The sequence below is a fragment of the Mustela nigripes genome, chromosome 12 (genome assembly GCF_022355385.1).
Source record: "Mustela nigripes isolate SB6536 chromosome 12, MUSNIG.SB6536, whole genome shotgun sequence".
Classification (NCBI taxonomy): domain Eukaryota; kingdom Metazoa; phylum Chordata; class Mammalia; order Carnivora; family Mustelidae; genus Mustela; species Mustela nigripes.
In genome coordinates, this window is record NC_081568.1 from 34,236,828 (window position 1) to 34,261,626 (window position 24,799).

Genomic DNA, 24,799 nt, shown 5'->3' on the forward strand with positions numbered 1-24,799 from the left:
AAGGGTTAGGGTTGACATCTTGTAGGTTGATGCTGCAAGCACAAATGTCATTCTCTAGGGCAAACTGGTAGAGAAGGGAGAAGAGAAGCTGGGACATAGACATGGTGTTACGGACTGATCATGTCCCCTGTCACGTTGACATGCTGTTTGCCTAACGACTAACACGATGGTGTTAAGAGGTGAGGCCTTTGGGAGGTGATTGGGTCACGAGCTGGAGCCTTCGTGATTGGGATATAAGAGAGACCCTAGAGAGCTCTCATGTCCTCTTTCTGCCGTGGGAGGATCCAACCAGCTGGTCGCTTGCAGCCTGGAAGAGGGTCCTCACTGGAACCCCTTGATCTCCTTGGACTTCTAGCTTCTCGAACCGTAAGAAATAGATTTCTCTTGTTATAAGCCATGCAGTCTGTGGTACACTGTTAGCTAGCTGCCCGAACTGACTAGGACACCTGGGTAATGGCAGCAGGGAAGGGGAACCCCGAGGGAAGTAAGCGAGGAAGGGAGCTGAGGGGCTGCAGCCGTGATGGAGGGGTAGGGCGGCGTGGTCCTGCCCACAGAAGACCGTTCCCAGGGCAGGAGGGTCAACAGTGTCACAGCCCCAACCAAGTCAAGTAAGGAGGCCCGAGAGGTGTCTCTCCGGATGTAGCAATTCAAGAATTGTTGGCTAGGGAAAAGTCTCCATGAAGAGACTTGGGTGCCCGAGGTGGTGGCAGGGGACGGTTGTTGAGTTGTTGGGGTGGGGGCTGGCGGCAGGAAGCCGGAGTGCAGGGTACTGAGGGGAGAGCTCTGCTTTCGCAGCTGGGCTGCGTTCAGGTGGTGAGAGGTCGCCTTCCCCTCCCCACAAAAGCTTGTCCCTGTGATTGGGAGTCCCGTGACACCTCATTCACAATTGTTAGAAATGTGTAAAAGTCATTGGATGGAGAAAGCTTTTAGGAGCACGAGGCAGCCAGGGTGGATCACATAACAGCACAAACATGTGACACGTCCCTAGATAAGCCTGAAGCCACAGCCGGTTAACAGCTCTGGAATCTGCCAGGGAGTAGCCGGTGCGAGGAGCAAATCCACTTCCTCTGTTTTGGCATCTGCTGGCTGCTGGGAAGGGCAGTTTGCCAAGGCAGTTTTCCTGAAGGGTTAAGAGTCGTGTGGGCTTAGGATAAAGATATGTCTCCATATGAGGAGTGAATAAGGAATGTTGGGACAAGGAAGTGTTATGTCATCTTACACATTCTACTAGTCCTCCTGACATTTCCCTTTCGGGAAAAGGCAAAGGCAAGCTTACGGGAAGAAACCGTTCTGATGTTCGATTGCTTTGGTTCTGTGGGACTTGAGTATGGCATTGGAAAGAGTTTCTTACAGTTGATAAAATATGATTAAATGAATTAATATACCTGAAGGTCTTAGTGCCTGTTCTAAGAACCAACACCATTTAAGTGTAAAGCATTATAATTAATATTTTAATATTATGATACAGCTTTAAATACAGAATTGTTGTTTGAGTGGAAGGAAATTGTTCTCTTTTCTCTTATATTTTATAGATAAGAGAAACTTTATATTTTGGACCTTTTCAAGAAACATTATAAAGATAGGAGTAAAATCTCTTTAGCCCCAAGTAAAACCATTACCAGAAAACAGAGTGATAGCGATCCCTGTGGCCAAATAGACAACTGAGGGATATAGTTTTCCTAAGTGCAGTTCTTTGTGGCTGGTGGGCTTTGATTCCAATGACTTGTTTTTGACTCTGAATATCCAGCTTGAGAGGGCATCCTTTTGGGAAAAGCAGTGCGCTCGAGTGATAAAATGTATGGGTGTAAGGTGATCCGACTTGAAGGCCTCCTGAAAATTAGGAGTCCCATTGTGCACCTCCTGTCTCTTTTGCTGTCTCAGAGAGAGAGAGAGAATGCTAGCAAGTCCAGGTCAGAAGCTGTTTACTTACTAGCAAATCCTAGCCTAGGGCTGTGTCCAGGCTCTGCCCTGATCTCTCATTTTTCTTTTTCCTGTGTTTCCCAAGAGGGGCCAGGTGAGGAGTCACACAGCCAGCTGGGGAGGTCTAGAGAGGGATCTATGGGGATTATTCTATTCCTTTATTCCTATTCTGAAAATAAAATCTTGTCTACCAAAATCATCTTAGGCTTGCACTTTTGAAAGCAGGATTCCAGTGTGATGTGATGCCCATGCAAGTTTGATATAAATCCACACCCAGCTGTGGACTGGAAAGCAGGGGAGAAGTAAAAGATGTGGTTTCTGAATTTTAAGAGGTGAACTATATATTTCAGATAGGAATGAAATCTATCTTTATAACTATATGAAATAAATTTGCTTATTTTGAAATATAGGTTTTCTGATTAGAAAACTAGTGGGACCCTTTTTGCAAGTTTATAAGGATGTTTAAGGAAGGTGGTATTGGCTAGGGTAGAGGAAATGTGATGAATTATAGACAAAAACTTGTTCTAAATTTTTTCCCATTGGTTAGAAATAGAATTTCAAAGTCTTTCAGACAGAAGTAATTGGGGGAAAATTGAAAAGGAGAATAGATATGGTTAGTTATTCTATGAGTGTGATCACTGGGCTTTTCCAGCACTTTTCTGAGTTGAGGATCAGGTTGAAAGGGGTCACCTATTATTATGAGAAAGGATGCCATGGCCTGACAGATAGAAGGATTTGAGCTTCTGGAGAACGAGTAGGGTGGTCTCTGATGCTTAAGTAGAGGGGATTTAATTTAATCACAAGGGTAAGCAGAGTGTGTTGCACACAGCAGCTGTTCTGTGTTTATTGTTCATAATGCAACTCATATCCGAATTTGTGAGGGTTTCATGGATCTTCAGCTTTCATGGATCTCCTGGAATGTCCGCCCCCCCCCCCCCCATAGTGTGCTCTGATATTCAGCTGGGTCTTGGATCTTTGGACTACACATGCATGCTTGAAAACCTCCTGGAAGTTAAAATGCTATGCCCAAATTGGGAAAATTTCATAAATATGTCTTTTTCTTTTAGTGTTTAGGATAGTAAAATCTGTGACAGGATTCTTTTTTGGCCTTACATATTAGTTTAGGTGATATGTCTGTTAATATTGGTCCTCAGTAATTTTCATAAGTCTAGGGTTCCTTACCCTCTATAAAGTTATATCTAAAGTCAGCTGTTCCTAAACCAAATTTTGTGGGATATGGAATAGAACTAGTTTCTATAGAATTCTTGTGTCTCTGGAACTCCCATCCTTGTTGTTCTAGAGACAAGAGCTTGTATCTTTAGGAAACGAGGCAATTTCTGACCACCTATTGTTGGTGGTCAGAAAGCATTAGTAGTAAACCCATCTGCTCAAGTCAGCTTTTGCTTGATTGATGTCTGTGGCAAGATCAGACGGAATACCAGATTATTTTTGAATTTTTCTAATTACTTTTTTGGTTATCCAGACCAATGGAGATGCACCAAGAGATCAAGGACTGTTATGAGGGGAAATAAACTCTCCCTTTTACATACACATTCACACAAATGTGTATTTACATATAAATTTGGAATTTCAGTGACTCAAAGATGACAATAATGGACCATACAGGACTTCACATCTAAAACATTCATCTGAATTAGTTATCACTAATGGCAAGTACTCTATAGGGGCAGAAGATTGTTTGGTGATCTGTGTGAGATAATTTTCATTGTCATGGTGAATCATACACAAGATAGTGACACAAGATACTGTAGTTAATTAATAATCTAATGTCCAAGACATAGTGACTAGCCGGAGGTGGCTACTGAGAAATTGATACGTGTAAGTGCAAATGAGGAACTGAATTTTAAATTTTATTTAGTTTTAATTATTTTAAATTTAAATTTGGAAACTGATATGTCATTACATTAAACATTTTTATGGATGTTTGTAACAACTTGGGTATGTCATTTACTTTTTTCTTTTTTTTTTTAAACTGGGAGAGTAACTTTGTTTTCTTCAGGGGTGTGGGCAGATGTCTAGTCTCAGAACTTAAGGAATTGTTTCTTGGTGCCCATGGCCTTCATGTCTTCACGAGCATGTTGAAATGCACAGTCTTGCTCACAGGCAGGCACTTGCCCACTGTGACAGCGTTGCCCATCTAAGACATCCCTGAAGCATGGGGACAGGCACAGACATGTTCTTGTGTTTCTCAAAGTGGTTGTACTTTTGGAGGTAGTGGAGGTAGTCTGAGAGGATGACAGTGGCCCCCTGCATCTTCATCTTGGTCACCACACCAGACAAAATCCATCTTTTGATGGAGACATCAGTAGTAAGTATATTGACATTCCCTGTCAATATAGGTGCCCTCAATGGCCTCCTTGGGCATCTTGAAGCCCAGTCTGCTGTTTTTGTAGTATCATGGGAGCTTTTCCTTGCCAGTTTCTCCAAGCAGGACCCTCTTTTTATTTTGAAAGATGGTTGGCTACTTTTGGTAGCACACTCAGTCTGAAAGTCCGCCGTCTTCCTGGCTGCCTGAAAAGGCTGTCGATTTACTTTTTAATTGTATGTTCTATAGAGTCTAAATATAGAGTAATTATTTCCTATGAAAATGTAGTGTCTGACTTGAGATGTGTTATATATGTAAAATATGCATGGATTTTGGAACAATATAAAAAAGAATGTCTCAGTAATTCTTTTACATTGAAAGGATAATATTTTACATATATTGAATATATTATTTTATTTAATTTCATCTGTTTCTTTTAAAGGTTTGTAATGTCATTACTGATAAATTTAAAATTACCCATGTGGTTCACATTATATTATTATTAGATAGATTTGGAATAGGCAATACATGGTACAGTATTTTAAAGTGAAAAAAAATTCAATAAAAGCATGGGGGATTATCAGAACATAACTAGAACTTTCAGGTACTTAAAGGAGAAACAACATTTTAGATGGAGGGAGTGATATTTGCAAAGGGCTCAGGTGGGAGTGTGTGTGAGGTAGTCTGAGAGCAAAGTATGACCATGGACTTGATTCAAAATGGTGGGGAATTCAGTTATAGAGATAAATCCTGATAAGGCCTATTGTGCAGGGTGCTGAATGTCAGGCTAAGGAACTTGGATCTTATTCTATGGGCAATTAGAGAGTAACTGGAAGTTTTTGAGAAAAGAGGATATTTTATGGAGGTCAATTTTGTTTTACTTGAATGGAGAAATATGGGAGAAGCGATCAGTTATGATACTACTATGATAATATTCATGGTATAGGAATGCCTTATTTCAGTTGGTGGTTGTATTAGAAATAAAACCAATAATAATAATGAAAATAGTAATAGATAATATTTATTAATTGAATCTTGTGTCAAGAATTGTGTTAAATATTTTTACATGCGTTATGTAGCTCTCAATGCTTCTCTGAGTAGGTATTATTGTCCCCATTTTATAGATGGGGAAACTGAAAAAGTGAAGTTAAGCATCTTTTTTTAAAAAAATATTTTATTTATTTATTTGACAGAGAAACAGCGAGAGAGGGAACACAAGTAGGGGGAGTGGGAGAGGGAGTAGCAGTCTCCCTGTTGAGCAGGGAGCCTGATGTGGGGCTTGATCCCAGGACCCTGGAATCATGACCTGAGCCAAAGGCAGATGCTTAACGAACTGGGCCACCGGGGTGCCCCCAAGTTAAGCATCTTGATGAGAGGAACATCTTGATGAATCATAGAGGTTTTGGAAATCCATTTGGTTGTGCCACTAGTGAATATCCTTTTCTCTTTTTGGAATACCAGGAGATGGAGGTTGTTATTTTACACGATTGATGAGAGAAACCTTCTCTAATAAAGTGAGAGTTGAGTAGATACCTGAAGGAAAGGAGAGAACAAGGCTTACGGCTTTCTGGAAGGAGAGTGCTCCAGACAAGAAGAACATCAGGTATATGAGCATAAAGTAGCAGCCTGCTTGATGTGCTCCAGGAACAGCAAAAAGACTCAGTCCAAGATTGACTGGGCAAGAGCCATGTGGGGAAAAAAGCTCGGATTGCAGGAATGCCAGACCATGCAGCATCTTGAAACTTTTTATAATGTTGGATTTTGCTTTGAGTGAGATGGAAAGATATTGAAGGATTTTTTAATAGATTTTATTTATTTATTTGAAAGAGAGAGAAAGAGCATGAGCAGGGAGCAGGGGAAGAGGGAGAGGGAGAAGCAGACTTCCTATGGGGCTTGATCTCAGACCTCTGAAATCATGACCTGAGCTCAAGGTAGACGCTTAACCAACTGAGCCACCCAAGTGCCCTAGTATTAGAGGAATTTTAATAGAAAATTGACTTAATCCGACTCATATTTTAAAAAGAGCACTCTGGCTAGTATTTGAGATTTGATTTTATGGGACAGAGATGAAAGCCAGTTAGAAGGATATAGCAGTAATCCAGGAGAGAGATGATGCTGGCTAGGACCAGCACGATCGAGGTAGAGGTGATAAGTGTTTGCATTCCGAAAATTAAAACCGACGGGATTTTCTGATGTATTGAACATGGGTTATAAGAGAAAGAAAGGAGTCTAGGAAGACTTTAAGATTTTTGGCTTGAACAACTGGAAAAATGAATTTGCAATTTACTGATGAAATAGGTAAGAATATGTTCAGAACAGATTTGGGGGGAGGTAAAAAATCAGGAGTTGTCTGGCGTCTTTAAAGATTCCTGTTAGGCAATTGTGGCAATATGTCAGGCAGACAGCAGACTATTTAAGTCTGCAGTTCGGGGCACATATTTAGGCTGGAAATATAATTTTGGTGGCATTAGTAATACAGCTGGTGTATAAAAAAGAAACTGGATTAGATCGTTAGGACATGAGCACAGGCAGAAAAAAAATCTGAGGTTTGATTCCTGGCATGCTCTAACATCTAGTATGTGCAGGTTGGGGAGATGAGAAATCAGCGAAGAGACAAAAGGTGTTGCCAGTGAGGTAGGAGGAAATCCCCCAAATGTGGTGTCTTGGGAGACCCGTGAAAAGTGTTTTAAGGAGGAGAGTGTGATCAAGGATTTCAGATTCAGATATTGCTGTTAGGTCAGATGAGATGACTTGGGAAATACCCATTTGCTTTAGCAACCTGGAAGTCACTAGTGACTTTGACAAGAGTTATTTCTTGGGAGTGTTGGGGAAGAAATTCAGAAGGGAGATAAGGAAGATAGTGAGTGTAGGTGATTTTCTTTCTTTCTTTTTTTTTTTTTTTTAAGATTTTATTTATTTAATTGACAGAGAGAGAGGGAGGGAGAGAAAGTATAAGCAGGGGGAGCAGCAGGCAGAGGGAGAAGGAGAAACAGGCTTCCTGCTGAGCAGTGATTCTGATGTGGGGTTTGATGCCAGGACACCCCCTCCCCCGGGATCATGACCTGAGCCGAATGCAAATACTTAACCGACTGAGCCACTCAGGCACCCTAGGTGCTTTTTTGAGGTGTTTTGCTGTAAAAGCAGAAGAATGAGATGAAATCTAGGAGATAAGGGGTCAGAGAAGATTTTTATTTTGTTTTGCTTTGAAGAGGGAATGTAGGGTGCCTGTGTGCAAATGGTGATGGCTCACTGTGGAGCAGGAGAGGGGAGTACTGAAGGAGCGGCATCACTGAGCACTCGGGAGGGGGTGGGTGTGGTGCACCAGTGGAGTTGGCTTTTGGCAGAAACAGCTGTAGTAGTGGAATGGTATTAGAGTATGATGTATAAGATGTAATGTATAATGGTATTAGAGTATAATAAATGGTAGTATCAGATTCTTCATAACTAATTTACCAAATTGTACCTCAGATTGGTTCTTTAAAAATGCATACTTCAGGGGTGCCTGGGTGGCTCAGTGGGTTAAGCCTCTGCCTTCAGCTCAGGTCATGATCTCAGGGACCTGGGATTGAGCCCCTCATTGGGCTCTCTGCTTGGCGGGGAGCCTGCTTCCCCCCTCTCTCTACCTACTTGTGATCTCTGTCTGTCAAATAAATAAATAAAATTTTTACTAAAAAAAAGCAAAATAAGAATGCATCCTTCAACATATCAGAAGACCCTCATTCTCCCTTAGCGTAACAGATATGGAAAACGAAGCCCAGCGAGGTACCACTTTTTATCTGTCAGTGGGGCCAAGATTAAAAACACTTTGATAGCACCCTACATTGGCATAATGTGGAGAAATTATTCTCATACATGATGAATGGGAGTGTAATTGGGTGGCCTATTTGGAGGGAAATTCGACAATTCTTTATCACATTTACAAATGCACAATATCCTTTGTATTGGAAATTCCACTGTTAACTTATTCTGTAGATACAATGAGCATTGTAGGAGGAGACATTTCAGAATATTTACTGTAGCGCTTCGTTAGTAGGAAAAGGTGATGAAAACAAGTACTCAGCAGTAGTGTTCTGATGTGAAGTGATAGGATGTGCACTGGGGTGTCCCCATATCATGGAATTGGGTACAGCTGTAGAACAGGAATGAAGAAGCCCCTTATCTGTTGATATAAACAAAATCTCTGAGAAGTACTGTTAAGTAACAAAGGGAGCTACAAAACAGTGTGTGTAGTTTGCTACCATTTCTGAAAAAATACAGGTATGATTCATATATGTATTTGCATATGTCTAAATACCCATGGAAAGATCTAGAAAATATTTTAAATAATATTACCTGACATATACTCTCCTAGTTCATTGTTAATATGATATGATAATCTCTCTTCATGATGAGGTTTATTTTTGTAAAAGCAAAAAAGTATGAGAATTAAAAAGATAGTAAACATGTTTATGACTTTAATACTTTTGATCAACCAGTAGATAAACATTTTAATTATAGACAGCTTACCAATTTAAATCTAAAATATCAAGAAGTGAAAATACATGTTTAATTAATGAATCAAAACAATCTATTTCAGTTGTTTTAAGCAATAGTAAGAAGATTGTCATTTTTAAATTTCAAGTAAAATATAATAAATTATAATTTTTTATAATGTATGGTATGTGCTTTAAAATGCTTTAACAAATTGCATATTAATCTAATTTGTTATTTCTAAAATTATATTCAATACTATATTCAAATATATTATTTTAAATATAAGTTAATAAAATATTAAATGCACTGGACTTAGCATATTAAACAATTTTAATATTCCAAAAATTTTCCTAGATTTCAATTTTTTTATAGGTATATATGTTTTTCATTATTATTGTATTGCATCAGAAATAGGCTATCTTGGTGCTTGAAGAAAATGCAGTGCAATTCTTCTAATTCTCTTTTTCTTGCTTAGTTACATTTCTTTCAGATTCTAGACAATTTAGATTTTGTTTTGTATATTTGATCTACACCAGCACAAGGAAATTATGATCATTTAGTTTCTCCTTCAATTACTCAACTTTGCTCCAATCTTTTGCCTCTTCTTGTCTGAGGAGCAGAGACCTTACTATATAATAAATATGTCATAACAAACGCATGTTCAAATCAGACCCGAGAATAATCCTTTTAGGTTCCTTAAAGTGGTATCATATTAACCTATGCTAAATAATTATACATTTTGGAATGTAGGATTTTGTTTTTCAGTGTTATTGATTGTACTTTCTAACATACCACTTGTCAAATAAACTCATTTCTAATAGTCAACAAATGGTATTGATTTCAAGATTTCTAACATACAGTCTTGAAACACTAGGGTGATATCTTTTGTCAGACGAAGTACTATTTGACAATTCAAAGACATACCTTTTTCTGAATGGTGTATTGTTAAGAGGAAATGCCTGTGAACAAAAGGTGGAAATAACCGTAGTGGGAATCAGGTAACACAGGCTGAGAGCAAGGATAGTGGATAGAATATATGGGCAAAGTCTAAGGGCTTAAATGACAGCTCAAAGACAAGATGGGATTTCATCCACTTTCAAAACATTACTTTTGTGCTCAACTTGAAAGCACCGCTGCTTTTCTTCAGCTCATATGATAGTAAATATTCAATACTCAAGCATATATATGAGCTTCCAGTTACTCAAGGGTGGTAGATGTATTTGTATTTTATTGGATTTCATTTAACAACTAGATCTTTTTGCAAGATACACATTCTCAGGTGTATTTTATAGATCAGTTCTTCACATGTATATGATATAAATATGATTTTATTTTTCCTTATTGAAAATAGGAGGATCGTGAAATAGAGAGGAAATATTATAGTCATATATCATAAAAAATAATTAATCTACCTCTAAAAGCTAAGGTCAAGGAATCCAAACACCTGTTAATATGCTCATGCATTTAGGTAATTCTAGCTGTGTAATTTTGAAAATACTCATAGGAATATTTTATGCTTTTATTTTATAGTGATGCTCTTCTAGAAGACTCATCTGTAATCACCTAAATAATATTAATTGGGTAATTTAGAGACCTGGAGCACCCTTGCGATATTACTAGCAGAAAGAAAATTACTGGATATTTCAAAAACAAATCCACATAGTATGTAGTATTCTGAATGATGTTTTTGTGAATGAAAGATAAATATCCATTATCAAGAAGCAAAATAACTGGGTAAATAAGGTAAAAATGGTGTGAGATAGGGCACAAGACGACACGTTTGAAAGAAATCTGAAAGGTCCAATCTGAAGTAATTATGACTTTTAAATTCTTTTGTAGGAGTGACGTATTAAACTAACATGATATGGGTAAGTAAAATGAGATAACATAGGTTTGGGGTAGAAGGTGGCATAGGATTTTGGAGCTAAGATCAATTTTAAAATAGGAATTTTATGTTGTAGTATTAATAATGAGAATATCAATCTATTTATGCTGTGGTGTATTTTTTATATGCTTCCTTAGTTGAAGCCATTTTAAATTAATTTGTCATTAGTTAAAAATCATTTGAAGAGGGGTAGTCAATTGGCAAGTTTTATTTTTGTATTTTGGTGAATAACTAGACTATGAGAAAATGTGGCTTGTATAGTTTACCACAAAATTTTAGTAGAGAAAATAATAAAGAAAATTAATATATTCAGAGGTGTTATCCTTAAAATATTTATGTAAAGAGCCTTTTGGGTTTTCCTTTAATTTGTACTAAAATGAAAACAACCTCAACAGAACAGTTCTGTGACATACTAGAAAATCCTAGGCTTTCCCTGCAACCTATGGGTTTACTACAAAAAGGCTAATACTGCTCTGGATTTTGCAAGACGTGACTTTAGGAACGTACACATTTGTGAATTTCCAGAGCCAAAAGAAGGAACTTTGAGATCTTGGAGTCATTGGCCGTGAGAGGTACCTTGATACACATTTACAATGCCTCATTTTGTTCAGAGAACAATTTCCTTGTGGTCCTGTAGCTAGTTATTGGCAGAGCTGTATCGTTCCTTGGTTCCTCTTACTGCCCGCGGAGGTTGTTGTTCCTTCAGAGCATCACTCACATCTACCTGCACCCTTGCCTTCATGGACCATCACTCTGCCCCTGTTTTCACCATCTCTCATGTGGTCTGTGGCTACTGGTGTGTGTTTCAGAATTTGGAGGCCTGCCTTGCTGTGCTCTGGCTACACCCAGCGAGTTGGCAGTGAGGTAGGAGGAAAGATAGACGGTCCTCCTGGCATCTCTTTCCGTCCATCCATCTGTAACACAGTCTGTCTTCCCATTCCTACATTCTTGCTTCCAGTGGTGTAGATGACATGTTTTCGGCATTTTTCCATGTTAGGACGGCTTCCAGTGTTCATTTTAATTTCAGTTCATCTCAAAAAATGCTCCAGATGTTTTTGGAGTGGGGAACTACAGAAGGATCATAGTTAAAATATGTCTTAGGACTCATAACTTCCAAGTCTGCCCCATCTGCGATACCTGTATTTGCTGACCCCTCATCTCCAGACTATCCCATGCACAAGCGTCAGGTTAATCTTCCTAAAACACAGATTTCCCCAATGCCATACTTATTCTTAAAAACATGAATTTACTTTTTATACTTAAAGAAGTATTTCCTTAGTTGGATGTTTAAGATTTTCCAAGATGTTTTTTCTAAGTTTTCAAGGTCATTTCTATACATTTATATCAATCAACACTCTACTCCAGTACCAGTGGGATTACCTACTCACTGCCTGTCCAATGAACTATGTTTTTCCTGCCTCTTTTATTAGGTCAAATGTTGCCTGGTGTTGAGAATGCTGTGACAGGGGACTGTACTTACTAATGTGGGCAATTAAGAAACGTATCCAGCTAATATTACAACACTGTCACCATTACCCTTCTTATTTATTATGGCGGGGTCATAAATTTAACTCATAACTTGCATGTGCTTAAAAATTTAATTTATTAATTTTATCCGTACTTAATCTAGTCTTCCTACTCGATTTTACCCTCTAGGTAGTGGGGAACCCTATTCCTGAGATCCCCGCCCCCAAAACAACTATACTACATGTTCAGTTGTGTTTAAACCTGAGAGCTTCAGCTTCAGTAAATACTTCACTTGGGTAAAGTTCAATCTGTCCAGGATCGAATGACCAGTCTCTTATTAATCTTCTACTGTTTTCCCCAGCTCCTAAGATGGTATCTGTTATGTATGGTGGTGGTGGATGGTAAGGGGGTTGGGGGAAGGTCCAAGCAGAAAATTAGGGGTTTTGGGCAAGGCATCTCTTGCTTCTCTGTATCTGTGTCCCTTCCTTAGATGGTACCTATTCTGCTCGCATTTACAGCTGAAGTTCGCAGCTGGTGTTACTTGGTACTGTCGGGTGGATTCGGTCACATCCATTTTATCCTCTTTGGGCCCTTCGGGGTGGTGTACTTTGCAGGCATTAATTCAGAGACTTCCAGTCCCCCGCCTCCCCCAAACCTGATCTCTGCAAATTCCTCCCTCAGATTCAGCTGTCTGGGATCTTATCCTGTTGTCCTACATGGAAAGAGAGCAGGGGAAAACCACACTGCCAGACTTCCCTCTGTGTGATGAGAATGCAGCATTTTCTTGACTTTGCAGGGCTTCCCTCTTGCTCTGGGGCTCCCTGTACAGAGTCTCAAACTGGGAGTGTCGGCAAGAGAGCTGTCTGAGCTTCTGTCAGCCTGAAGTCCCTTATCTCATGCATATTGCCTTTCCAGGGCAAATTTGGAGCCATGTCTCCTCACATGCTCTTTTCTTTTCTCATGCTGTATATTTGTGCCCAAACAGACTAGCCTACCTCACATTTTCAAACTTAAATACTTTTGTTACAACTGCACAGCACCACACCTCATGACCCACCTACTCTGCCTGGTGGGTAGGCTCTGTGAACCTGGTCTCCAGATTTGGTTCTGATAATGGGCCAGCAGGCATGGTGATGGTCCTTTTATATGTGGTTATGTCTCTGTTCAAGATCAGTATTTTTTTTTAAAATTTCATTTATTTATTTGACAGACAGAGATCACAAGTAGGCAGAGAGGCAGGCAGAGAGAGAGGGGGAAGCAGGCTCCCTGCTGAGCAGAGAGCCCGATGCAGGGCTGGATTCCAGGACCCTGGGATCATGACCTGAGCCGAAGGCAGAGGCTTAACCCACTGAGCCACCCAGGTGCCCCTCAAGATCAGTATGTTTAAAAGACAGTTACTAACTTCTCCTTCCTCAGACTTTTCTCCTTTGAGCCCTATTTCTGTTAGTGGTATTATATCTCACCTTGTAAGAAGCCTTCAGCTCTTCATTGTTCTCTAAACTCACTACTCAAGTGGCTTCTAACTTCATCTAGCTCTTCTTTTAAAATTCTCTTTTCAGTTCCCTTTATTCTTCCTTGTCTTATTTTTATACCTCAGTCCTCTTTTCCCCTGCATTTTTATCAGTTTCTTAACCAATTTTTTCACCTTCAGAATTCCCATCTTTTAACTGTCCTCCACTGCCACACTGTCACACTGTCAGAATTACAAAATACAAATCTCATGATTTCCATCCTCAAAAATATTTGGTTTCCCAGTGGCTTAGGGATAAATCCATTTATTGGACAAATATTTATTCAAGGCGTTTTGTGTTATAACTTCCTTTTCAATACCTGCCACATTTGTTACTTTTCTCTTCATCCCCAGTCACTGCTGTGGAACTGAAGCTACCATCACCTCTCGCCCGATTAAAGCGCTAGCCTCCTATCTAACTTCGTCACTTTCCTCTTGCTCATCTCCAGCCCATTCCCCAGACAGAAACTGTGATAATCCTTTATTTATTTATCTTTCCTGTGTTGTATTTCTTCAAGACGTTGTCAAGACTTGGTTATCAATTCTAGTTAATTTCCAAGCCTTAGTGACTATAATATTTGCATTTTAAGGACCTTCACTTAAACTGATGAGTCGTTTCAGGAACCAGCTTCTACCATATGAATGGGCTAGGTATGAAGGAGGGGAAGCTGTGGACAATGTCTAGGTTATATGTTGAATGTATGCACTCAGTCTGATTTCAGATCACATCATCCCAGGCACATTATCTCTGAGATGATCCCTCACACGTACACACTACATATACCTCGCCACTCTGTCACTCTTTCCCTGTGAACACTAGGAACTTTTTTTTTTTTTTTTTTTTAAAGATTTTATTTATTTATTTGACAGAGAGAAATCACAAGTAGATGGAGAGGCAGGCAGAGAGAGAGAGAGAGGGAAGCAGGCTCCCTGCTGAGCAGAGAGCCCGATGCGGGACTCGATCCCAGGACCCTGAGATCATGACCTGAGCCGAAGGCAGCGGCTTAACCCACTGAGCCACCCAGGCGCCCCACTAGGAACTTTTTAATTCCACCTTTGCTTTGTGTTATTCACGAAGCCTGCAATGCCCTTCCAATTACCACTGTCGAAATCAAATTAATCTTTTAAGGTTTGAAAGAAATATTTATTCTTTTCTCAAGACTCTCCTTTTCCCTTCACCTGAAATTAATTACTACTTCTTTGGTGGCTCAGGTGCCTGAAAAAGAAAACCCAGAGTTTTGGAAACACATCTGTTAGATTATGCAGTGGTTAGATTGAAAGTCTGTATATTGCTCTAGGTTGTAAGTTTAATTATTTAGGGAAGGTGGAATATCTTATCTGTGTCCTCCACAAACTGTAGTCCCATTACTGAGTGCATTGCTTACGGTAGCACTCAATAAACATTTGTGGTTCCTTCCCTTTATTATCTGTAAGAAGAACCAGGCTTTTCCTGATGGTGTCCGAATGCCCACTGGTAGCTCCATATTTTGAGATCACTAATTTTCTGGGTCATAGTGATACATAGCTATTTAAGTCATACTTGTCTTTCTTACTTGCTCTCCCCTCCCCCCATCTTGACTATTGCTCATTTCTCTTTAATTTTAGGAGATTCTTTAATAATGATGCAGCAGCTCAGTCTCTGGAAAATAAGTCACAGAAGGTTTAAGGCACTGAAAGTTTATGGCCATATGATTATCAGTTGTTTTGAAAAATGATTGTGGCCCTTTTAATTTTCATAATACCTTACATTAAAAAATAATTGCACAATATAATCTATTTAATGATACACTTTTAGGAACAAAGGCTATTGGTTTATGATGACTGTGGTTCATCTGCCTTGGGTCTTCAAGATTTATAGCAGAATCCAGAGCAGATCTAACATACAATTGGAATACGGGAACTCAGTAAGTTGGTGAGGTTGTAGGAGTGTCCAAGACAACACATACATTTATGGTTTCTGAAATTACTCTTTAATTCAAGATATTTAAAATGCACTTATAGTCATTAAAACTTGGAAAATTAGCTGACTAGAATTGATCATTAATTCTTAACAACCTCTTGAGATAAAGGAAAGATGTATTTTGAAGCAAAGTGAGGATATTGTCTCAGAGAGGAGTTTCCATTATTCTGAGTGTGAGACCAATGGGGGATTGAGGAAGATAGTGCTGAAATAGGAGCCTACATAGAAAGGGGAAGAAAACAAAGCAGAGAAGGGGGAAGAGGAAGAGAACTGATATTTACTGAGTGCTTGTAATATGCCAAGTGCTATGTTAGACTTTTCTTTGCTTGTTAGATTATGTAGCCATAAGGGAGTTATAAAGACTAGCTCTGCCTGATTTATAAATTTACCTAGTTTTTCCCTAAATAAATCTGTCTCTTATTGCCCTTTCCTCTTTAACAAGATCCATTTTTTAAATCCTGCAGTACATCACTTTCACTAGTGACTGTGTTTTTCTTACCTCCCAGTATCCATATCCATTGATCGTACCCTCTCACTCTGATTCTGGGGATGGCCATTCAAGTTGCTTTGGCCAGGAGACAATAGCGTGAGTGACACAGACAGGCTTAAGGAGCACTTGTGCATTTTCATTTATCCTTTGTGTGACTGAGCTTGCTTGTTCTTGTTTCTCTGCCCAGTCATGAGTTGGTGCCTAAACTAGCTTGCTGGAGGAGAGCTGAGGCTAAGTGACCCTGAAGATTTAATAGAATAGCTAGGAATCAGCAGAGCCTACCCAATCCACTGCTTACTGTAGATGGGGGAGCAAATACACTTGTGACCTGAAGAACCACTTAGTTGACCTGCTGACTTGTGAGCAGTAATAAATCACTATTTTTTTTTTAAGCCACTAAGTTTTGGGGTGATTTGTAATAAAGTCTTCTTGTGGTAGTAGACAGCCTGCTACATGCCTGGTATTGTGATATGTGCTGGGAATAAAAATATAAATAGTAAATAGCTCTACCTACAAGATGTTAATTTTCTGGTGAGGGAGCCAGCAACAATGGGATCGCTGCTGTAATAATAATAGTAATAATAGTACTGTGGGAATGAGGAGGAGGGGCACCCAGCCACCTGTGAGAATATGGGAAAGGAGGTGATATTTAACCAGGTTTGTGAGGAATGGGGAACGATTCCCTTTATGGAGAAGAGGGAAGAACACTTGAGATAGAGGGAAGAGTATGTTCAAAGGGAGGGAAGTATATCAAAGGAAAAAACAAGAAATTTTAGGAGATGGGGCAGGAGAGGTTGGTTGGGTCCACATGGGATGGGTCTTGGGTACTTTTGGTATGCAGTTCACTATTGGAATATCCAGGATACACTTTTGTTTGTAATTGTTCATAAATTGTCCCTATACATTTCCTTGAGTAAACTGTGATCACAGTAAACTGTGATCAATTTGTCCCTTCTTTGTAGAAGGGACAGAAGAAGCAGATGATTGTGTGCAAGTCCATGTGACATAAGAAGAAGAAATGAGTGAAAAGAAGAGGGTTATATGGCAGGGGTGATGGATGCTGCTGCTACCATCATTATTGGTAGTAATAGCTGGTTATACAAACTAATTATAACTCAAATCAATAGTATTAAGGTTATAGATTTATATGTGAAGAAAAGAGAGATGGACTTCTCTGGGTAGTAGTGTTATGCACTAAATGCTTACAAATACCCCCCTCCTCAGTTTATAATATCCATGAGGGACAATGATTTCTTAAAAATCTCTGAAATGTCTGTTAACTACTATTTTTTAAAAGGCATGACTCTAGCTTTCTGGGAGGTCATCTTCTCTTCATCTTTCTCTTTTCAATATCTACTAGGTTATCCTTTCTTCATCTACTGCATCTGTTAACTTATATGAATCTTTGTTAGCCAGTATGTATGGTGATCTTAAATTCTTTCTTTTTTTTTTTTTTTAAAGATTTTATTTATGTATTTGACAGACAGAGATCACAAGCAGGTAGAGAGACAGAAGGAAGCAGACTTCCTGCTGAGCAAAGAGTCCAATATGGGGCTCGATCCCAGAACTCTGGGAGTCATGACCTGAGCCGAAGGCAGCGGCTTTAACCCACTGAGCCACCTAGGTGCCCCAAATTATTTCCTTTTTTGATGAATATTTCCTTGTTATTTTTTTAAAGCTTTCATTTACTTATTTATTTGTTTATTTATTTATTTTAGAGAGAATGCGAGCAGGGGGAGGGATAGAGGGAGGAGAGAATCTCAAGCAGACTCTGCGCTGAGCACAGAGCATGATGTGGGGCTTGATCTCACATCCCTGAGATCATGACCTGAACAGAAATCAAGAGTAGGATGCCTAACTGATTGAGCCACCCAAGCGCTCTTGATCTTAAATTATTTCTTATAAAGGAGCTAAGATTAGTATTATTAAAATGGACATGAATAGCAACAGGCCTAGTGAGTTGAGGATTCTTAAAACGTCACTGGTTTTGATGTCTGTTCTTCTCTCTTCTCATTATTTATCTGATTTAACAATCTATCCTAAGGATTATTTAATGCTCTGTTTGAAAGTTTTCAGAAGCTTAGTAATTGTGCCCAAGTCCATGTGACCTAAGAGGAAGAAATGCATGAAAACCAGAGGGTTACATGGTGGGGTGATGGACACTGCTGCTCTTGAGGACCACCTCTGCTTGATTTCTACCCCACCAGCTGGGATTGAAAAGTCTCTCATAGGAAAGGAAAGTAAAGGTTCTTTTGAGTAGAGAACTCATCTGCTTTTTCTGCAATGAAGTGCAAGATCCTTCAGGAATATTAGGTCCTGAAGCGTGTGTCACAGACACATTTGTTGCACATTTCCCAGTGCTAGAACATCTCCCATCAATTCTTCTGAAACAGTTACAACCAGATTATCAGAGGACAGCTTAAATGGTAGGAGGGAGCAAAGCATAATGATGCAGGCTGTTCATATTTCAAGGAAGTGGCCGTTTTCCCCTTTGAACAGAGCTCAATTAAATGAATTAATTCTAAAGGAGGGTTGAAAACTAAAAGTGACTTTAAAGTGGAAATACCTTTTGCTTTCTTCAATTCACTTTTCTCCTCCTTTTTGATAAAGTCTTTATGGGAAGCAGCTAATTTTGGAATTTCACTCCATTTTTGTTCCCTTACTTGAAACACAATTCTACAAATTCATAGTTTTATCTGTTCCACTTCTAACGTGTCTTTCATTTGTTTCTTTCAATTTCCTCTTTTTCTTCTTTTGAGATAAGAATTTTTGACATTTGCTTTTGGTATCCTGGGATTTATATTTTTAAGGATTAATTTTTTTGTTAGGTGGCTTGGTGTGGTGGCAGTGTTTTACCGTAGGAGATGGATTTATTAGTTTTATCTCTCTGTTTTTTCAGTTCAAGAATTTAAACATGTAGCAGTCCTTTAACACAACAAACAGTAGCAACAGAAGCAGGACTGGAGAAATGAAAGAAGAGAGAGGGCATTTTCTCACATTTCCTATCTCTGTTCTGTATTTTAACATGCTAGCTGTTTAATTCTGTAGAGAGTTTAGAAATGCAGTATATTTGGAGAATGCATGCAAGTTCAAGTTGTGCAATATTATTTATGACTCAAGAAGCATAGTAGTGAACATGTATTTTAGACTCAACTGTTGACTTATTATATAGAATAAATTTAGCAAACTCATTGTTTTGCTTCTTTTAAAAGACTTTTAATCTTTTTTCTTCATTTTTTAAGGAAACTTTTGGAGAAGCATATCAATGATAGAACCTAATAAAATCTTACCTTTGGGCAAGCCTCTTGTATATAAAATCAGAGACTGTAGTGCCAGGGCTTTCTATTAGTACCATCCATTTTGTTAGCATTTTTCCAATTTATCTTGCGTTACTAACTCTCAGCATACTATGCCTATTGTAAATATTTAAGCGTTACTGTTGACATAAAGATAATACTGACAAATTGAGTTAACATTTCTGTTGAGGATTACCGACCATGTGTAGCCCAGAACAACTTTAACACCCACACCATACCCTATACTCAGGCCAAATTGTGTTTAGTCTACAATACGGCACTGTTCCTCAAATGAATTTTCAGCTTTGATTTACACAAAACATGAAACAACCTTTCTTGCATCAATTAATTGTTTGACTTTCCTAATACATTTCCATTTTAACAAGATTATGTCTATATCAAAGGGAAAGGGACGTGTGCAAGATGTCAATGTCTTGGGCGCCCATACCCGCCCATCCTGGGGTATCAGAACATTGCGTGATCTGAATCAAAGGGAATCTGTTCTGTTTCTTGGCCATCTCACCTGAGACTGCTCTTTCTCTTGCTGTATCTCAAGTTAGGCACATGTTTCCCATGGTGACTAGCTCTAACATTATTTGATTGCCTCTAGTATTTTGCTCAAAAGGAAAAATAGCTTGCAGAATTTTATCTCGTGGAGGACTCCCAGGCCCATCAACAAAGAATTACTATGTGAAGTGAGAAAGATTAGCCAAAGGTAGAAACCCACTCATACATGTTGATAGATTTCTGGTAACCTGTTAGGAGATTTTTATCTCCTGTTGCCCAATCAGCCAGTAACTGACCACTGAGATTTAGTTGATATCCTCTGAAACTTCGTATCAGTCTCGGCTCATCACTGTAAATCTATTTAGAGGGAAAGTTTTATAAAAAGAAATGCAGTGGCATTCTCACATGTCCGTCACATAGGTATTTAGGAATCTTGGTGTTTTCCGACTACAATATGTTACTAAATTAGCCTGAACAATTCTCTTTCCTCTTTTGATTAGATTCATCTTCCATAGAAAAGCTTACTACCACCAGATTGATGGAGTTCAAAAACACATTAATTTGAGTTATTTCCTTTTTCTTAATTCACTGAATTATTTGAGAAAGCAGTAACAAAAAAAAAAAAGCCTGGTGACATTAGGAAAGCAAAATTATAATTTGTTTCAATTGCATCTTTCTTAATTACTTTGAAATTTAATTTCCCTCATTGCTTCAATTCAGAGCCCCAGGACTCTATATACAATTGTAACTTACTCTAAGAAGAAAAGCTATAGTGTTCAGCTTATTCTTATGAAATGATCTGTGTCTACTAGTTTATGTTTATTTCTTAGAAATTTCCAGAATGGAAACTTAGGCAAAGGAAGCCCTCCCATTATTGTTACCCTTTTAATTCCATGTAAGATATTTTTCTCAAAAGTCTATCTTTAGACCTGCTGCATGAGGCAACTATTTCTTTTTCTTAGAAAGTTGTCATTATTACAGGATTAAAATAAAAAATTTCAATACTTATCACAAGGGTTTTGCTTCCCCAGATAACATGTTCCCTATTTGTGACACAATAGTCAGAATTAAAATTTCTGAAAAGATAAAATATAAGCCAGAGACTACATTTTGAAGTGTGTGACTAATGACACTGGGCGGGGAGGGGGAGGTAGCAATTTCCTATTGAGATGCTCTTCAAAAAGGAGACTGAAGTTAGAGAAACTCTAGAAATGTGATAGAGGTCTGTGAGGTCTAAGATGCCTGAGGTTCTAGTTTCATTAATCCCTTGGAGAGATCTATAGCCTTCTATTGGGAAGCAAATGGCTTTGTTGAGACTCATTGGGCTTTGTGACATCAAATAGCTCTTACAAAACAACAGCATTTTGAAGAAGCAGAAACAGATGGATTGAATTTCCTTTGAAACACAATAGGGTTTAAAAATGATGGGGAGAAAAAATAATGCCAAATCCTCAACTTTTGTAAAAGGGTTTGAAACATTTCCCAGCCTCAGAGTGCTGTGGTGTTTACTTATTAGAGCATATTGACAAAGGTCCCTGCAGAACCCCACCTGTCTGTGAAAACTTCATAATTAAATCAGTTATTCATATCCCATGATCCACTTGACCGGGCCATAGACATCGCATTTTCCTAAAGAAATTATACTTGCACTGATACTGAACTCGTTTTTCGAAGTCAAAAGTGAATGACTTTTTTTTTTTTTTTTTTTTAGGCTTCAGTTTAAAAACAAAAATGTGTTAATGGCTGATGTTTCCTTTTTTGGTTTTGAATTAGAAAAGGACCAAAAATGGAGAACTTCCAAGGCCCTAGATACTTGGAGTTATTGGTGACAAAGTGGGGAGGTGTCTTGTATGGTGTTTTTAGCACCATCGTAAGTAAGAAAAACTTTGAATGCAAATAAAACAAGTTCCAGGAGAGAAAAATTTGATAAGTCAATTCTGATGATGTAGATGGCTGATAAATGGAAATTGAGCAAGGCAGTGTCATAAGTTTAATTAAAATTGGCTTGACTATAATAGATGATGCTTTGGATTTGAGTGAGGTAATGATCATACCAGCAGCTAAAATTTACTGATTCTTACTAGCTACTAAGAGTGGTGCGACGTCTTTGTATGCATTATGCCATCTCATCCTCTTGACAACCCTGTGATGCCATTACCATTATTATCCTCATTTTATAGATGAGAAAATTGGAGATTAAGAAGTTGAAATTGCTGGGGTGCCTGGGTGGCTCAGTTGATTAAGTGTCTGCCTTCGGCTTGGGTCATGACCCCAGGGTCCCAGAAATTGAGTCTCGAGTTGAGCCCCCTGCGTGGTGGGGAGTCTGCTTCTCCCTCTCCTTCTGCCCCTCCCCCTGCTCATTCTCTTGCTTTCTAAAAACAAAAAGAAGCTGAACTTGCTTAAGGCTACACATTTTGGGCGGAGCCAGTCCTGGAATTCAGGACAGTGTTTTTTAACATTTTGCTTTGGAGAAGTATTTAAGATTATACGTATAACTAAAATGGTTATTAATCCAGATGGGAAGGTACTAGAGATGAAGAATAATGCACATTTGGTAGAAAACATTTATAGGAGTGAATGACATAGAGGAGTGGGGAAAAAGATGATGTCAAGATTTCAAGGTTGGAGGACCCCGGGGGGAATGTGGTCCGTGGAATGCAGTGATGTTGATGGCATAAATTGATGCAGAAGATGGAAGAGAGAAGATGATGGATTCTGCTTTAGATTTTTAGAGTTTTTAGTTTAGTTTTTTTTTTTTTTTAATTATTTCTTTAATGTTTAGGTTGAATTTGAGGTAACTGCAAGACATCATGTGGAAATGTCCAGTAGACAGAGAAAAGGGGGTTTCGGTTTAGGAGAGATGACAGGCCTGGAGCAACAGAGTCTTGAGAAGGTATTGGAAACTGTGGGGATAGATGAGCTCTAAATGGAGTGCACATGGAGAGGGAAGAGTCAAGGACTAAGAACTGAGCCTTAAGAGGTGCCGAAAATGACTTTGATTTTTGTCTCAGAGTGTTTCTCTGAAGATTGAATATGGAGAAATAAAGCGTGGAGGAGGAATTTTAAGAATTGCTTCATTGCATTAGGTGATCTTCTGTTTAGGTTGACACATGTTTGCTATTCAGTCTTTTCATACTTTTGTTTTTAGCAGTGATCAATACATCATAAATAACCCCTCCATGTGATATCTGTTCATTTTGTATTTGCATAACTTTGTGACTCTCTCTTCCCTTGTTGAAAAAGATGATGGAATATTTCCTACTTTTTCTCATTCATTTCAAAGAGAGTTTATGGAGAAAGTGAAATGTGATGGAATCTTCATGTTTGAGCCATGATTATAGCTTCAGATCTTCATTACAAAGGTTCCAGTGTTTTCCTTATTGTCTGGTGTAAGACAGAAAAACCACACCACATTCTTTCTAACAGAATGATGACCACCATGCTATTTCATTGAAACAGATGTATTTCAGAGTGATTCAGTAGGTTAAGCTTCTGCCTTTGGCTCAGGTCATGATCCATGGGGTACTGGGATCGAGTCCTGCATTGGGCTGGCTGCTCAGCAGGGGGTCTGCTTCTCTGTCTCCTGCCACACATGCTCTCTCTCTCTCTCTCTCTCTGTGTGTGTCAAATAAACAAATAAGATCTTAAAAAAGGAAGAAACAGATGCATTTCAGAAACTTCACTAAAATGGAGCAATAGTGAATCAGATGAACGTTTTGGTTAATTATTTTTCAGTAGAAAATATGCCTGTAATTGACACAGAGCAGTGATATGGGTTAGGTGAAAGTTCAGTAAATTTGAGCTGAGACTAATGATGTCTGAGTTAACGCTTCGTAACTCACAACAACTTACCAAAGATCTTTTGTCCGTCAGTATTACTGCTAAAATTAATGCGCTGTCTCCATTTGTTTTTTAGTGTCTGCAGCCTTTTTTCTTCCTTTTTGTGCCCTCTATTTCAGCCTTTTGCTGGGGCTGTTGTGATTTTGTACCTGGTCTCCTTCCCTCTACTTTCAGGATCCTTTAGTTCATTGGTTTATTGTGCCAGATGAGTACTTTACAATTTAGATTTGATCATTCACTCTCCTGTTTAGGAGTTTTTAAAGATCTATTATTTCCTATTAGATTATGCCCAGATAAGATCACTTAGTATGGCATTCAGTACTCCCTGTTACCTGGTTTTAACTAAATCCCCAGTCCCATCTACTGCTTGTCCTCATGTACCTGAATTCCTGCCAACCTCTCTAAACATCAGTAATTTGAAGCTTCTGGATGATAATTATTGTAGATCCAGCCTTCTGCACTTCCTTTCTTTATACAGGAGTTGGTTTTATGTGGGAGAAACATCTATAAGAAGTTTCTTAAGAGATTTTAGCTTAGAGAAGGTATATTCACTCAATAGAATGTGAGTTCCTTGGTAACAGGAACCATATTTTTTACATGTATATATTTTCCAGTTTAAAACACAGGTGTGGCATATAGTAGATGCTCAAGAAATACTGGTTGGTGTGAGCTGTGCACTGTGTGTGTGTGTGTGTGTGTGTATGTATTTTTAAAACTAGTTCTAGGTGCCCAGTATCAGTATGACAACATAATAATTACAACAAGGACAACGAAGGGCAAAGGACAAGTTGGTTCTGATGGCTCAGAGAGATCTTAAGTGATTACTCTGTCAAAGGATTCTGGTCTGTCTTTGATCAGAGGTAAGGTAGAGAATCAGTCAGGATCTCAGCAGAAAACAAATGGCACTGTCAAAATGGTTTACTTAGAAAGGATTTAATGAAGGGACTATGAATAGAGGTGTGGACAAGGTTAAGGAAACCAACAAGGAATGGTAATGTACCCAAAGACCAGCTATAGTAGGAAATTATTACCCTTTCAGTTTATTAGAAGAAAGGATCTTCCACAATGGGACTTGCCCGCAGAATCCTTTGCCATGAAGTGACACTTGAACAGCTTAGGGGCTCT

At 38.7% G+C, this 24,799-nt stretch overlaps 1 pseudogene; it reads right to left on the reverse strand.

The window, feature by feature from the left end:
• Nucleotides 1-3,962: 3,962 nt before the first annotated feature.
• On the reverse strand, nucleotides 3,963-11,346 carry LOC132027504 (small ribosomal subunit protein uS17-like; annotated as a pseudogene).
• Nucleotides 11,347-24,799: the final 13,453 nt, after the last annotated feature.